The sequence below is a fragment of the Protopterus annectens genome, chromosome 15.part0 (genome assembly GCF_019279795.1).
Source record: "Protopterus annectens isolate FY-2018-M chromosome 15.part0, PAN1.0, whole genome shotgun sequence".
NCBI lineage: Eukaryota > Metazoa > Chordata > Ceratodontiformes > Protopteridae > Protopterus > Protopterus annectens.
Genome location: NC_056749.1, coordinates 294,989,538 through 295,005,223, shown reverse-complemented (window position 1 = coordinate 295,005,223; position 15,686 = coordinate 294,989,538).

Sequence of the window (15,686 nt, the reverse complement as noted above, 5' to 3'; positions counted from 1 at the left end):
GGGATTATTTAACAGACAGAAGCTCTTAAGGTCTATTGGTAGTGATATTAGCACTATATGCTATAGGTCTTGGTTATGAGTCCTAAATGAGCTAATATGATCCTTTCACTTCTATGGTTCTGACAGTGCCTAAGAAGTGGACTTTCTCTGTATTTGTGTGTGTGAGTTTGAGTACTAATAATCTGGCCTTGACTCTATGCCAGGGATTTTATAGTGGAAAGGATAACGCTCTTAAGGGAAAACTCACTGCCTAACACTCCAGAGATGGTGACATCAGCACAGTATACTAAAGTTCTTGGACTCAAGTCCAGATGTGGTCTAATACTATCTTTTCCTTCTTTGCTTCTTCCAGTGATATCAAATTCAACCTTCTATAAATAGAATTAAGTGGAGTTTTATAAGAAAGCAACTGTCATTTCCCTCAAGAATCTGAACATGGCCTTCAGTGCCACTGTGTTTAACATAAAAAGCCTACTGTTCTTTAGATTTTAACTCCTCCCCTTTCACAATGGTATAACAGTTATCTCAAGTAATGATGCACTTCTGCATTAGTTGGTGACCTATCTCCACCAGGAGAATATTAATGACTGATTAAAGTGATAAAACAGACTGAGGTAGTAAGTCACATGTCTTAAACCACACTTTCTATTTATTTGCCAGAAGATTCAAATACCAGTTATACAGCATTGCTGTCATTGAAGCATGAAAACATATGGCATTTAAGTTCCTCCCCTTTTCTGATTATGTAAAAAGCATATTTGTAGGATGGCTAATGGTTCACAGGCTGTGGGCTATAAAAAATAAATTAAGAGAAGATTTTCTAGCAAATGTGAGTTTTTCATACCCAAAAACCAACAACTATTTTTTGCAGAAAATTCAGTCCATGTTACCTAAATTATGAAAAATGAAATTTCTGCATTATTAGACATATTTTCCTTAGATCTATGTATCAGCTGAAATTCAGATATACACATTACAGGAGAAGAAAGGCTAAATGGGATCTGTATTTGTCAACTCAGTTTTTAAAACAAGGGCAGGCAAAGGTGAATGGACTTCCATAATGAATGACTTAGACTGTGTTTGCAACAATAAATTATTATGGACCTTTAGAGATGATGCTGAAAAGGTATCTCTAAGGTCAAGCATAATTTTTTCTTATGCCATAAAAATATACTATAATAGACTTAGTAAACTTTTCTCTGAAACAATTTATGTTTACGTTAATGAGTTGGAATATAGGGCTCAGACAACTATGTGTAAGGACAATGCGATTCCAAAAAGGCAAACAAACTGTCGAAAACAAAAAGAACCAAGGAATAAAAACATCCTTCCAAGAATGCTGAAATAAATATGCAGATATATCAAAAGCAATATTTACTGAGATAAATCTTACACTGTTATGGTCAAAATAAATCCTGTTTAAACTAGCATCTGGCAACCAGCTACCGATAATGCAAGAATGTTTATCAGCTCAGTTTCTGGAGAGCCATCTTACATGGAGGAAATATTGAGCAGATGGTGACAGTTATGCTTCCTTAGTGGGTAGGTATGGGCTTTTGCCAAAGCCGTACAACTTCAGATGTTGGTTGGAGGGGATTCATGCCTATTGATGCTGCTCGGTCACTACAGTAGGGTGGTTGAACAAATCTGTTCAGGGTTCCATTTGCAGGAGTGAGATGGGATGTGCATGAGATGCTAACTCTTGATCCCCCCAGTGGTGATATTCATAGATGTTTACTAGGCTAATGACCACAAGGACTTTTTTAAGCCTAGCCATGTATCCCAAATCTCTGACAAGATCAGATACCCTTGATAAGTATTAGCAGGGGCTTGGGAGATGAAACATTTACAAGCAGGGGGCTGGGAGATGAACCATTAACAGGTTGCCTGTGTCCATTAGAGACCAAGTCGCTAGACCAAGGTTGAATTTAATGTTCCCCATCCAATTGCACAAGATGTACTTGAATTGGGTTATGGATGAATTCTGTTTCACATGGACGGGGAGCCTGTTCCAGACATGAGGTGGTCTCTGGGATACATATTTTCCTATCCAGCAGGTCCTATTTATATCACAGGAAAAATGTAAGTCTTTAGAACAGGTAATTCTGGTGCTGTTTCTTATGTGGATATCCTGGAGGTCCATCAGACTGGGGTTTAACAAATGCCCTGTATGCCAGGCATAGCTCTCCCCTCAACAGCCTGTATGGAGGTTTGCTATATCTTCTGGCTCACTATAGGTGGATCCATTTACAATGAGCTCTGCACATAACTGTGTATTGCCTTTGAGGTTGTGGATACAACTAAAGAATATATTGTGGTTGCCCTTGGCCTGGAAGGCTATCTTTACCTAAAATTTGGTTTTAGTAAACTTTATTTGTCCTCTGAGTAAGGCCTTGAGGTGGTCTGCATAGGACATTTTACTTACACCCTGTATTCTTTTAGTGAGGAACCTCCATAGATGTTCCAGTTGTTGGATATGCCTGGTTAGGTTCATAGCACAGAGGGCACTGTACGCAGTGATAGGTCTGATGAATGCCAAATACAGTGGAACAATGGCTTCCTTGGGCCTATATGCCATACCATTCTTTATAAGTAGTGCAACATAGAATAATTTCCACAGTACTGTAGACATGTGATGGTCAAAGGCTAGATTACTGTCCATATGTGTCCCTAAGACCATGATACTGCATCATCTCCAAATGGTGTCTTGCCAATACAATAGTTACCAGGGGTGGATGACTTCCAGAGGGATACTATTATGTATTGCTTGGCATTTAGTTTTAGTCAATGGGTCTGAGATCAGTTATTTGTCTGTCAGCCCTTCCTGAAGAATATGTATGTCTGTGTGGGATTCAATGACAATTCCTAATTTTCAATCATCTGCAAATTTAGTCAGACATAGACCAATGACTTCAGAGAAGTAAATGCCAAAATGGAGCGGTTCAAGAACCAATCACTGATGAACTACACTTGTGACCGACCTCTTTGTAGAGGTGGACTCTCCAAGTTTAACTTCCTAGGTCCTGTCTGTGAGCCATTTGGCTATCCACTGGGTGACATATGGTTTTTTACCTAACCTTGTGAGTTTGTCAACAATGCCCAAGTGGGATATTGTGCCAAAAGCCTTGGCCAGGTCAAGATAGGCAGTGTGAACCATTTTGTCCTCATCCATTGCTTTGCTGACTTTCATCCATCAGGTCAAGTAAGCATGACCTGCCCTTAGGGGAAACCAAACTGGGTTGGAGGTTTAGTATATCATTGATGATCATTTCCATGATAATTCTCAACATGTTTTTTCATACAAGACTAGTGAGACTTATGGGTCTGTAGATAGCCCACCTTTATGCAGAAGAATGACTTCTGCTGTTCCCCTTTCATGAGGCACAAAGCCTGTTTAAAGGCTACAGTTAAATAGTAGTTCCAGAGGTCCTGATAGGTCATGTCTTGTGTTATTTAGAAGGCTTTCTGGGATATTGTCTGGGCCCACTGATGCAGTGTTCTTGACCTTAGAGAAAACATTAAGGACCTGTTCCCTAGTGATAGCAGGGGGAGCTATATTTTATGTTATTTCCTAATGGAAGTTTGAGGAAGATAAGAGGGGTAAAGTTGGAGCTGACATTTGTAGGCCAATAGGTTTGCTATATCTTCTGGCTCAGTATAAGTGGCTTCATTTACAATGAGCTCTGCACACAATTGTGTATTGTCTTTGAGGTTACGGATATAGCTAAAGAATGCCTTGTGGCTGTCTTTTGCCTGGAAGGTCAAATTTACCTCAAATTTGGCTTTGGTAGACTTTATTTTTCCTCTGAGTTATTAGTTTACTTTAATGAGAGTGCTTTTATCCTGCTGGCTGCTGCACCTCCCAATTTTTGCCATGATATTCTTCCTTCTGTTATACAACTAATGATGTGATTCCACCAGGGTGGCTTGCTTTTGAGTTAGTTCTGTACTTCTTCCTGGTGGGAACAACTGTCTCTATTCAGCTATTAACATGCCTGTAGAGGGCTTCTGTGAACAGTTCTGCATTGGCAGTAGCTTTCTCAGGGTTTATGGGGGCTTGACATTTTGCCATGTTATCACTTAATTGCAGGAAGTTAACCTTAGAGTAGTTGAAGAATATTCCAGGGTTAGCTGAGGGTCCAGATTTTATTTTAACTTCAAAGGAGACCATGTTGTGGGCTGAGCTTACAAGGGAAGACATTACACTAGTGGGTGTGCAGCCGCTGGTTGGTGTATTGACCATCTAGTCCAGGCAACTTGTGTTTATAAAATCCAGCAATCTCTATTCCTGTACATTTGGTGTTGTATAGGATTCTCATTTAATAGTGTGGTAATTAAAGTCGCCCATGAACATGGTATTGGATTGGATGGTGGGCATTTTCATTAAGTTTAAATACATGGTATGGATTTCCTGGGTCATAGAGGGAGACCTATAGCTTGTAATGAAGTGGTATTGGATTTTCCCTATGGTGATTTGAACATGAAGTATTTCAAGTGCATTGTCCTGTTTGACCAGGTATGAGGTATCTTTATTTTTGATGTAAATCAAGACACCTCCACCTTTAGTCCCTGTCTGTGTAGTAGCTGCTGTAAATGTGTGGAAGGCATTATAACCTTGCAGAATCGGTATGCCCTCTGTGACTTTAAACCATGTCTCAGTAACTGCACAGATGTCAGCATTTTCTAGAGTGAAGACAGCTTCTAGGAAGTGGAATTTTTTCTTTAGACGCTTAGCATTGAACAGTAATACCTTTAGATTTTCTTCATTTTGATTTGCTACATTGGAACTACTTTCAGTTCTGTTTTACCTAAAAAGGCACTATGGGGGAATGGGGGGAAGACAATGTTTTGGCTAACACTTGAAAGCCTGTAGGGGAGAGATGCAGACCATCTCTGGTGAAGCAGCATGGTCTGTTGACCATCTCTTTCCATGCTGACAAATATTGCACCCCCTCAGAATGTCACCAGAAATTAAGCCAATTATTAAAGTCAGTCATCAGTCATCTTTTCTTCGTATTGTGGCATAATTCTTGGAGAAGGTAAAATGCTGCTCAATGCTAGGCTGAAACCCATCTTGGGGTACACATTCCAAACCTCCATGATGTCTCTGTTCATATAGACTAGGGAGGTACATCTTAGGTCAATGACACCCACATGCACTATGATGGAGTCATACTGGTACTTGTGGTCCAATGACCTGAATGCATGCATAATGTGCCCCTGATAAGCAAATGACCCTGATTTTCTCCTTATTCAGTCTGGTGAGAGGGACATCAAGTGTGTCTCATGAAGTTTCCAATAACCAGAATAATGGATTTTGTGGTGGCTTGCCTTATGGGCTGAAAAGTAGAGATAGCATGAGATGTGACTGTATGTGTCAATGTGTGTGTTGTTTTGAAAGAGTGCATTCAGGGCTGCTGAGGGTATTTGTTAAGTGTACTTCATCTAGGAGGTCTTTTGGGTTTAGGAAGGTTAATTTTAACTGCCTCAGCATATGTGGGTCTATATATCTTCTTTGAATTGTGTATGATGGGTGCAGCATGTGTACTACTGACAACCTTATTGACATTAGGAGTACTTTTATGTGAAAGCTTTTCCTCCAGTGACACTGTATGAATACATCACTCGCATGCCATACCAGTTTGTTTGATAATTTACTGGTTGTCAGTAAATATGAGACAATTTCTACATTGCCTCAGGATACCTATATCCACCAAGCTATTAATGGAGATACTGGGAAAGTTCATATATATGGCAGCATACCCTTTTTTATTGAATACACAGTTGGAGTGAGAATATAAAGCAATGTCATGGGTATCCAGTTTGCAACTCTGGGAACAGTGCTTGTGACTGCAAACTAGTCCTGTATGCACTAGGAATTGGTGAAATTTCAATTGGATTTCTACAGGAAAAATGTCCCTTAAGGTATCTGGATCTATACAGGGCACTGCCAAACACTTGGGGTAAACTGATAAGCAGACCCTGAAAATTTAAGGATGACATATTTAGGCCGATATTCTGAAGTTAGAAACAACTCAAACAGTACTTACTGAAAACAAAAAAATAGCTTATCAAGAATGATGAAAAAGGGGAGTCATGTGAATGGCCACTACTAGTACCGGTCTCACCACAGTTTCCTCTACTGGGATACAATGCTCCTTTGCTTCTTATCTCACCGGAAGCAAAACAATAGCACCAATCCCAAGATAACAAGCAGGCCAGAGCCTGCTTGGTGATCCACAATCTTGTCCCACATGATGCAAAGGTCTTTAGCTTTGTTCTAGCCTTTTCTTGGTAGATGACATTAATAGCTATCAGACCAATCGGGAACATCAAGCACAGCCTCTCAATGCCCAACCAGAAACAGTCAGGAATCAATGTGTTCTGCTTCATCTCTCACCAGAAGCAGAATATAAGCACAAATGCCAAGCTACCACCTATGAAGCAGTTATTAGGCTTTCCAGTAATCAGCAGTCTCCAGGAAATAATGTCCCTGTGCTCCTTCTCTCACCAGAAGAAAACTGAAGGACTAATCCCAAGATGACTACTGAGATGCAGAATGTGGGCTATCCCATAATTGGTTGTCTAGCAATAGACGATGATGCAGATTTTAAAGGTAAGATGCAAAAAAATGGGTTAATATCTTAAGCATTGCAGTGTGCACTAAGCAGTTAGATATGAAAGAGGGAGTAACTTAAACGTTAGCTGTCTAAGTGGAAAGCCACTAATTTTAAAAGAGCAAGATAGACAGAAAAGCAGGGGGGTTGGCACTTTGTATTCGGGTTCTATGGAATACATTGGTATGGCCAATAACTTTAAATAGTTGAAGGGGAGTGATTTCACAAAATGATAATTTTGTGCTTACTCACAAAAGCCAATGAAAGGGGAGAGGGAAAGAGATATGTGATCAAATTAACATAAGGGGCAGACAACTAGAAAGGCAGTTGAATTTAAAAACACAACAGAACCAGAGTGGGAGGGAAGACTAAAACTTAATTTCTGTGTGACTCAATCTAGATAGCTGTGGTCTCTTTCCTAGTTTTAATATGCAATTAAATGCAGAATACAAGTAAAACACAGTGTAAAGAAAACAGATTGCAATATACAAAATAGAAGAAGGCAATAAACTGATACAAAATACAAGAAAGCAAAAGCAAACTAACTTTTCTCTCACAGCAAGTTGTGGCGAGTCTGGGTGATGTGCATGAGCCACTACTGCATGCTTCTCCCCTAGTTGTGAATTGGATGTACACAGGACAGTACTACATGTTCATCCCCTACTTGTGAATTGATGTGCATGAGGCACTACTGCAAACTCTTCCCTATTTTGTGAATTGATGTGCATGAGGCGCTATTGCAAACTCCTCCCTATTTTGTGAATTGATGTGCATGAGGCACTACTGCAAACTCCTCCCTATTTTGTTAATTGATCTGCATGAGGCACTATTGCATGCTCCTCCCCTAGTTGTAAAATGATGTGCATGAGGCACTATCAAATGCTTCTTCCTTAGTAGTAAATTGTTGTGCATGATGCACTATTGCAAGCCCCTCCCCCACTTGTGAAATGATTAGCATGAGGCACTACTGCATGCTCCTTCCCTTATTGTAATCTGATTTGACTGACACACAGCTGTGTGCTCTTCCTGTTGGTTGGTGAAAATCAACCCATTATTCAATTTATGATCTCCTAGCCAAAAAAAAAAAAAGAAAGAGAGAGAGAGAGAGGATCCTTTTAATGATTCCAATAAATATGCTCATTTATGTCTGAGTGAGTCATTCGTTATTTCATCCAAGAGATAGGCAATAGGTACAGAACAAACCCTGTAAGCTGTTGCAAAGATATGTTATATAGTTTATCATGTGGATTCTGAGTATTTTTTTCCAAACTAGCAAAAATGTCATTATTCCCAGTTTCTTTATGAACTGAAAGTTTTATTTTGTAAATTTACTAATCATATGTAAACAAAGGATATTCTTTATGTCTTTACAAGACATACAAAACAAACGATAAGAAGCATCTGCATCAATAAATTGTTAGTATTACACTGTTAATTTATTAATACTCTAGGAGTGTTATACATTTTCGTCAGGTAAGACAGCATGTGGGATGGGAGCACACCATCTAGTGGTTTGCTGTGTCAGAAATTAACCTATGTAGTATATTGATTAGCAAGGCACATATAATCAACTCAAACCAAAATCCTCCTTCTTTAGGTAGAATTAAAATTCTTACCAATCAAGTATGCATTCTCACTGGAATATAAAAGTGGCAATCTGGGGATTGCTGCCCTCTTAAGACATCGACAGCAACTCATCCAACTTGGCAGTGTTTTCTGTATGTCAGGAATAGGTAATTTTTCCAAACCTGATGCATGTATTTTGTAGATAGCACAGCAGAGATTGTAGTTCTACTCATATGCTGTTTTGATTTATTGTACTAGTCTGACTTGGGTAAGATTTAGAACATATAATCTAAAAACATTTTTACAATGGTCAAACTTGATTAGATCCCACACGTATACAAATAGACTCATACATGTATGTTCATATATATGCACACATATATATGTGTATATTCTGCGTGTAATTATGTGTCTGCTCTGCCTTTAGCATTGAGTATTGCAACTCCCTGATAACATTCTCCCTGCACCCTGTGTTTGTAAGTAACTTTAGGTACATAAATTTGCAAAACTAAGGATAGTGGTGTAATCAGCAGGAGATATTTTCTAGGATCCACAACAGTCCTCCCACACATAGAAGGCTAGTACTACCCTCTACCATTCTGGTGGTAATTGTGTCATCTGGTCTATGGCTGTGATGATGTGAGGTAGCCATTTTTGTTCAATAGAGGTCCAATATTATATAATGCAAGGGATTGTGTTGTACTTAACTCTTGTTCTGTAATTGTGCTATTCAGTTAGATTCTAGACTTTTGGAAGATACCACAAATCCATGGCATGAGTGTACTTCTGATTCATGTCAACTACTATGCATGCCTTCACTGGTGTGTGTTGTGCTTACAAATAACCCAATGGCATTAGCACTGTCTTCTTTGCCACCTTTATTGCTTCTGTCTGTATATATAGAAGTTTAGAGCACCCTGTGAAACCAGTAAGGCTACTGATATACAGCGTGTATTAGTCCTTACTGATATTTCTTGTCTCAGCAGATGTTAGATTTCACTGTCCATAATCAGCATGCTCCTTGGATAGATCATGTGATTTGTTAACACAGAACATTACAGAATTGTACTCTCTGCATTGTCCGTACCAGACTGAATTGTGGCAGACTGCAGTGTGTTATGTGATAAACAGCTACTACTCACCATATTATGTAGATGAGTTCCTTCCTGTGGTTGTTGTTTGTGTAAGGACATTGGAGAGAATACCTTCCACAATACTGCCCTCTGAAGGTTTTAATCGGGTCTGTAGTTTTTGTTTAAATTTAACTGTAGTTAAATGCAGGCTAATACTGGCTCATTAATTCATCTTAAATAAGTTAATACGGTTTGAGAATAATAACTTCTATAACAGCATGAAAACGTGCTCTAGTCAATTGTATCTGAAATATAGAAACTACATTTTTAAAAGGCAGAATATTTTCTGGACTGTTATCTTCTAAATTCTCTAAGGTTACTTAACTGCAAACAATGAATGTGTCACAGAAAAGGCTTTAGTACTGGATTGTTTCTCACAGTAATTTTCTTTCTGAATATTGTCTCAGGTTTTGAGATTGTTTCCACGATAATTGTTCTTAAAAGACTTTACAACTTTATGTAACCTAATACAGAATTCAGAATTGTTCTTTTAGTCTTCCATTATAATTTGTTACAGGCCATTGTTTTAGCTCAATATTTCAGAGTTTTTCCTTTCTCAAAATTCTGCTTATAACAGATATAATACATCTGAATGGAAATAATTATGTTGATATATTTTCTGCAGTATCATCTTGTTCCTACTGCTTATTTGCAATACTCCAAAATTATCACAAATGTTGATATACCTTTTCTGACTCAGATTCATGGCTCTTTGCCCACTTTAATAGCTGCTGTTTTTGAGGTCTGATATTTATCTCTGTCTCTTTCTCAGTATTTCCCCTTTAAGCTCATTTTATTGATGAGATACAAGGACTACAATTTCTACTGAATGAGAAAAGGTAAATTAAACCACCATGACTTAATCTGCTGCCACATCAAGCACGTCATAGATATGGAAGTCCAGATGCTTTATTTGGAGACAGGAAAATAATCGGACTAATATCTCCCTTACACTTAATGAGAGCAGCTCTCTAATACAGAAGAATCATTTTGTGTGTCAAGGTGGCAAGTATACACTGACAGGCACATCAGCTAAAGCTGGCACAATGCGGTTATGGTTGGCATGCCATGAGCTGAATTTAATTATCTTACCTTACACTACCTCAGCCAGCACTAAGGAACACAGACCTAGAATGAATGGACAACAACCTATCAACATTGCTATGGACAGAAGAGGCAGGACACTTGCAAACTGTATAGCAGTTGACTGCAGCATGATTGATTATCAATGCAAGATGTGAATGTGTCCAGATTTTGGTAACCTGGGTTTCAGCATTAATGATTTTATTAATTTGTAGTCCATGAAATGAATAAGAAATTTCTGAACTCTCTTAGCCTCAAAATGATAATAATCATTTTTATTTAACGACATTATTTTTACATCCTGACTTGTGCAACCTTGATGCTATGGGCCGTGCTACCAGAATATCAGTTCTACCCTTCTATCATGATTTTAAACAGTCTGTTAACCTTTAGTGTGCAGATGTCCCTGTTTATCATACATGTTTGTATTTGCTGGATTTATATGAGTTGGAAACTTTAGAAATAAATACAATAGTGTTTATTAACAATGTAAGTATGTTAATATATGCTTCATAAAATTCAGCAAATGCATTTGTTTTACTGAGAATGTCAAATGCCTACAAGTCTAAGAAAATCAAAACTTTATTAATATAGCAGATTATACAAAAAGTGCAATGTTTTATTAGCTGATGTCATTTATAACATCTCACTGCAATGGGTTCAATTCTTTATGATGCATTCTTTCTCTCCTACGTATTAGCTAAACTTATTTTGTTTTGCTTTTGTAGACTTTACCCTGTAATTTCCCATAGTTTTGATGGTAGCATTGAAACTCAGACAATCTTCAATTATTATCTTGATGAATTGTTGGTACATGACAGATATGTCATTAGGAATTTCAAGCGTATACATAACATTTCACTGGTATTTAGAAAAGGTGTTACAGCAGATACAAGTTATATATTTTGTAGTCATCTTTTAGTGAAAACCAGTGAGTTTAACATGTTTTCCTACCACTTTCAAAATTTGCTTTCAACTTTGCAATGAAACAGCAATTTTCACAAACTCAAAGGTGAATGTAGCCTAAATGCCAGCCTTTAACAGAAAAAAATAAAAAAAAAAAATATATATATATATATATTAGGTGCAGAATGATGGGATGTTATAATTATTATCATCATTTACCATTGCAGGTGACTTAGTATAACTTACAAAATAAGAACTTTGGTATTATTAATTCCTGAGTGACATTACATAAGGAGAAAACCTATGAAGTTATAAGAATATCCAGATTTAAATATTATGATCCTTTTAAAGCTACTTTAAAAACAGATGTTAAGTAGAACAGTGAGGCACCATGGGGAATGAGCTGTATCTAAAGCTCTTGTTCATTGACCTGACAAGGTTGCAACCCTGTGGCAATGGCATCCTTTTTTACAATAAGCCTTTCAAGGCCATGTCGCCTAGGCACAAAACCAGAGCTGATACCTATGTGAGCATCGACATGGAGTGGCCATCTGCCCATCTACAGCTGCTCCAGCTTTGTACAGCAAATGATTATCAGCTAGAACACTGAAGGGAATTTAACATGAAATGTGAGAATAAACAGGGCAAAACTGAGATGAGAATCTTAAGATATGCAATGTGCAGAAGAGTGTCTTGTATTTTAGTAACTATGCAGGAAATGTATTAGCATTTATTTGTTTGTTTCTTTACCTTACTTATGCAAGAAAGACTGATTGTATAAAAATAAATGTTATTCAAGACTAAATCATGATGCATAGATGTTAATGTTTTTAGCTAAAAATTGGATGTGGCATCAACAGTTGGAATTATCTACACTGGAATCTTTTTAACTTTATCTCTTCTCATTAAATGCTGTTTTATTCTATTCCATAGTCTTTATGTCAGGAATTCTTATATACTTCTTTTTGCCTTTAGTCCATTTATTATTTATATTATGATAATCAGCATACATGTTTATTCATAAAGCATTTTTATACAGAATTCTTCAGATCATTCATAAACTGCTTATTTTGAATACGTTCATCCCTTCACTCCGTGTACCTTTAAGTTTCATTGCCTCTGCAGAGCTTTTTCATTTGTTATAGAAAGTAAATCACAAATCCTTTCCTACTTTATGTTGCACTTTTCTTTACTGTCAACCTAGAATGAGACAGAAAACACTCCTGCCTGTTTTATCAAGTATGACCTGCACCAGTCTTTCCATGATTTTCACATACTGATAAGACATTCATAGGTTCGGGTTCATGTCCAGCTACTGAACAGAATAAAACACAAACAACTAAATCTCAAAAGGAAAAGAGCGAAACAAAAGAGAAGCGAACAAGGATATCAATGAAAATAAATTCATTGTATGGCCATAGTTGGTCAACAACCAGGACCAAATGCAATGCTTATGTTAAATGAAGTTAAACCTTTTAAATTTGACCTATTCTGCACTGTAGTGCAATCACACAGTTGTTATATATAGTTGTGGGGAGTGTGGGAGGTGCAGCCCCGCACCTCGGCTGATTTTGTTTGCAATGTTGGCCCACTATCCCCTTTCAATGCATTTATTTTCAATGATGTCCTTGTTTGCTGCTTTTCCGATCTGCTCTTTTCCATTCAAGATTTAGCAGTTCGAGTTTTATTGTTTTTGGTAGCCGAACTTAAACCCATAGTTTCACAGAAGGTTACTAAGCCAATGGCCTTAGGGCCCTTACAAGCCCAGACAAGTTCAACCCTTGTTCCCTTAAGGGTCTAGAGATATGGTCTATGTTATAAGCAGATCTAAATTAGCCCTAACTGCCCCTATCCAAGAGGGACACAGGTGAAACCCCTGGGGTGAATTTGCAGTTTCCCAACCAACTGTCCAAGTTATGCTTAAAAAAAGTTAATGAGGGGCTCTGTTTAACTTGTATTAGAAGTTTATTCCAGAGGAGAGGCAACCTCTGCCAGGCATATCTGTCTCTCCAGCAAGTCCTGTTGATGTCACATGCTAGATTAAGGTCCATAGAGTGATTGAATCATGTAACATTTGACTTACAGATGTGCAGCATTTCCATTAAGGCAGGATCACAGGCTGCTCAATATGCAAGGCACAGGTCGCCTCTGAGAAGTCTATATTATGCAGAGTATTGTGACAGTGATTTCAATCTGTCCATGTAAGACCTGTGCCAAAGACCCTGAATTTTCTTTGTGAGGAAACTCTAACATCTCTCCAGTTGCTGCAGGTTCCTATTTAGGTGCATACTAAAGGGAGCATTGTACTCTATTATTGGCCTGATGAAGGTAGAGTACAGGGGGAGTTATAATCTCTTTTTTTCTGGAAGCTATGCCCTTGCTTATGAGGTGAGGATCATGGAAGGCCTTCCTTACCACCTTGGACACAAGGTGATCAAAAGTAAGTTGGCTGTCAACCTGTGTGCCCACATCACTCATCACTGATTAAGAGCTAAGGATGTTCTTATTAATATGGTAATCTGCAGGAACATCACCTTTGCCAAAGGGATGATAACGTACATTTTTGCATTGAGTTTAAGACCATGCCTTTGGCACCAATCATTCTAGACTGCTGACATAATTTGGGGACTCTGTGACTGCCCCCAGTTTGTAGTCATCAGCAAACTTTGTCAACAACTGACCTTTTGTTTTTGCCTGTACTTCTGAGAGGTAGATTCCAAACAACAGAGGCCTCAGCATTGATCCTTGTGGAACACCACTGGTAACGGGTCTGATGGTGGAGGTGGATTCCCCTATTCTGAATGCATGTGTTCTGTCAGTGAGCAGTTTGCAACCCACCTGACAGTATATGGGTTGACCCCAGCTGGGTGAGTTTCTCAGTGATGCCTGAGAGGGGGATTGTGTTAAAGGCCTTGGCTAAGTCTTGGTAGGCCATATGCACTGATTTGCCTTCATCCAAGGGTTTGTTGACAATCTCAAATAAGTCCACCAGGTTCAACAGGCAAGATCTCCCTTTAACAAAACCAAACTGGGTCAGGTTAAGTGTGTGAAGGTATTCTACATCCTTGTTGATGAAGTCCATGATGATTCTCTACATGGCCTTGTAGATAAGGCTGATTAGGCTAATTGGTCTATAGTTGCCAGGATCAGTGGATAAACCCACTTTCTGTAAGTGGATGATGGTAGTTGTTTTTTTGTGATTCAGTAGGGGCAAAAGCAGTGCTTAGGCTGTGGTTGAAAAGACTACCCAATGATGTTGCTAACTCCTGTTTTATACCATTGAGAATAGAGACTGTGATGTTATCAGTTCCCTTGCTTTTTAATTTCTCCAAGTCTTTTGGGAATCTAATACCATGATGGGAATAGACCCCATTCCTAAGTCAAAGTATGATTAAAGTTCATGAAATTAATATTATTTCAATCTTTGATGTCAGTCAGAAGTGCTCTTTGCAGCACCCACAATGTGCGAGTCTATATCACATAATTAAAAATTCCAAAATATCGAACACCATAAGTTCGAACTTGGTATTTTGAAATGTGATAACATCAAACACTCAGAAAAGAGATTTTTTTCCCAGGGAAAAAAATTGTTGTTCCGAGAAACATACACACAACACAAGCACACCAAAATAAATAATCCACACACATACACTTAACAATACCCTGTTTCTAACCCTACACTAAACTGCACATACATTCCTATCTATCCACTAACCTTAACCCGTACCCTAACCCTAAGGTCCATAACCATCGCACACTTACCCTAAGAAACTATACACAAACAAATTAATTAATAAACACACATACACTTACCAAAACCTACTTCTACCACAGTGAAGGAAATAGTGAAGCCACAGAATGGCCCACCAAAATCTTGCCCTAGGTAAGAATTCGATGCTCCATGGCTTCGCTATTTTCAGCCTTCGATGTAGTGGTGTCAGTATTATAACATTCGAAGTTTTGCAACTTTGATGTTATAATATAGACCCCAATGTGCCCAGTTATGACTCTTTCTGCAATTTGTATGGAGTAACACTTATCAGTAACATATCTAAATACAATTGTAGATTTGTTTTTAAAAGACCCATTGCTCCTACTACTATTAGAACTGTCTACAAATCATTATTCCGCATTGCTTTCTTTTACACTGGGTGTAGCGATTTCAATGATCAATGCTACTTTTGTTTTTCTTTCATGGACCACTATATCCAGTTTTCTGGCATCCATCTTTTGAACTATTGATAATGGGTGATCCCATGTGATGTAGACTTCATCATTTTCAGTGATGCTCTGTGGCTCATGTTTCCAATGTTTTTCAGCTACTTCAATATTATACTGTTTGTACAATTCCTAGGGCAACAGTCTTGCCACATTATTATGC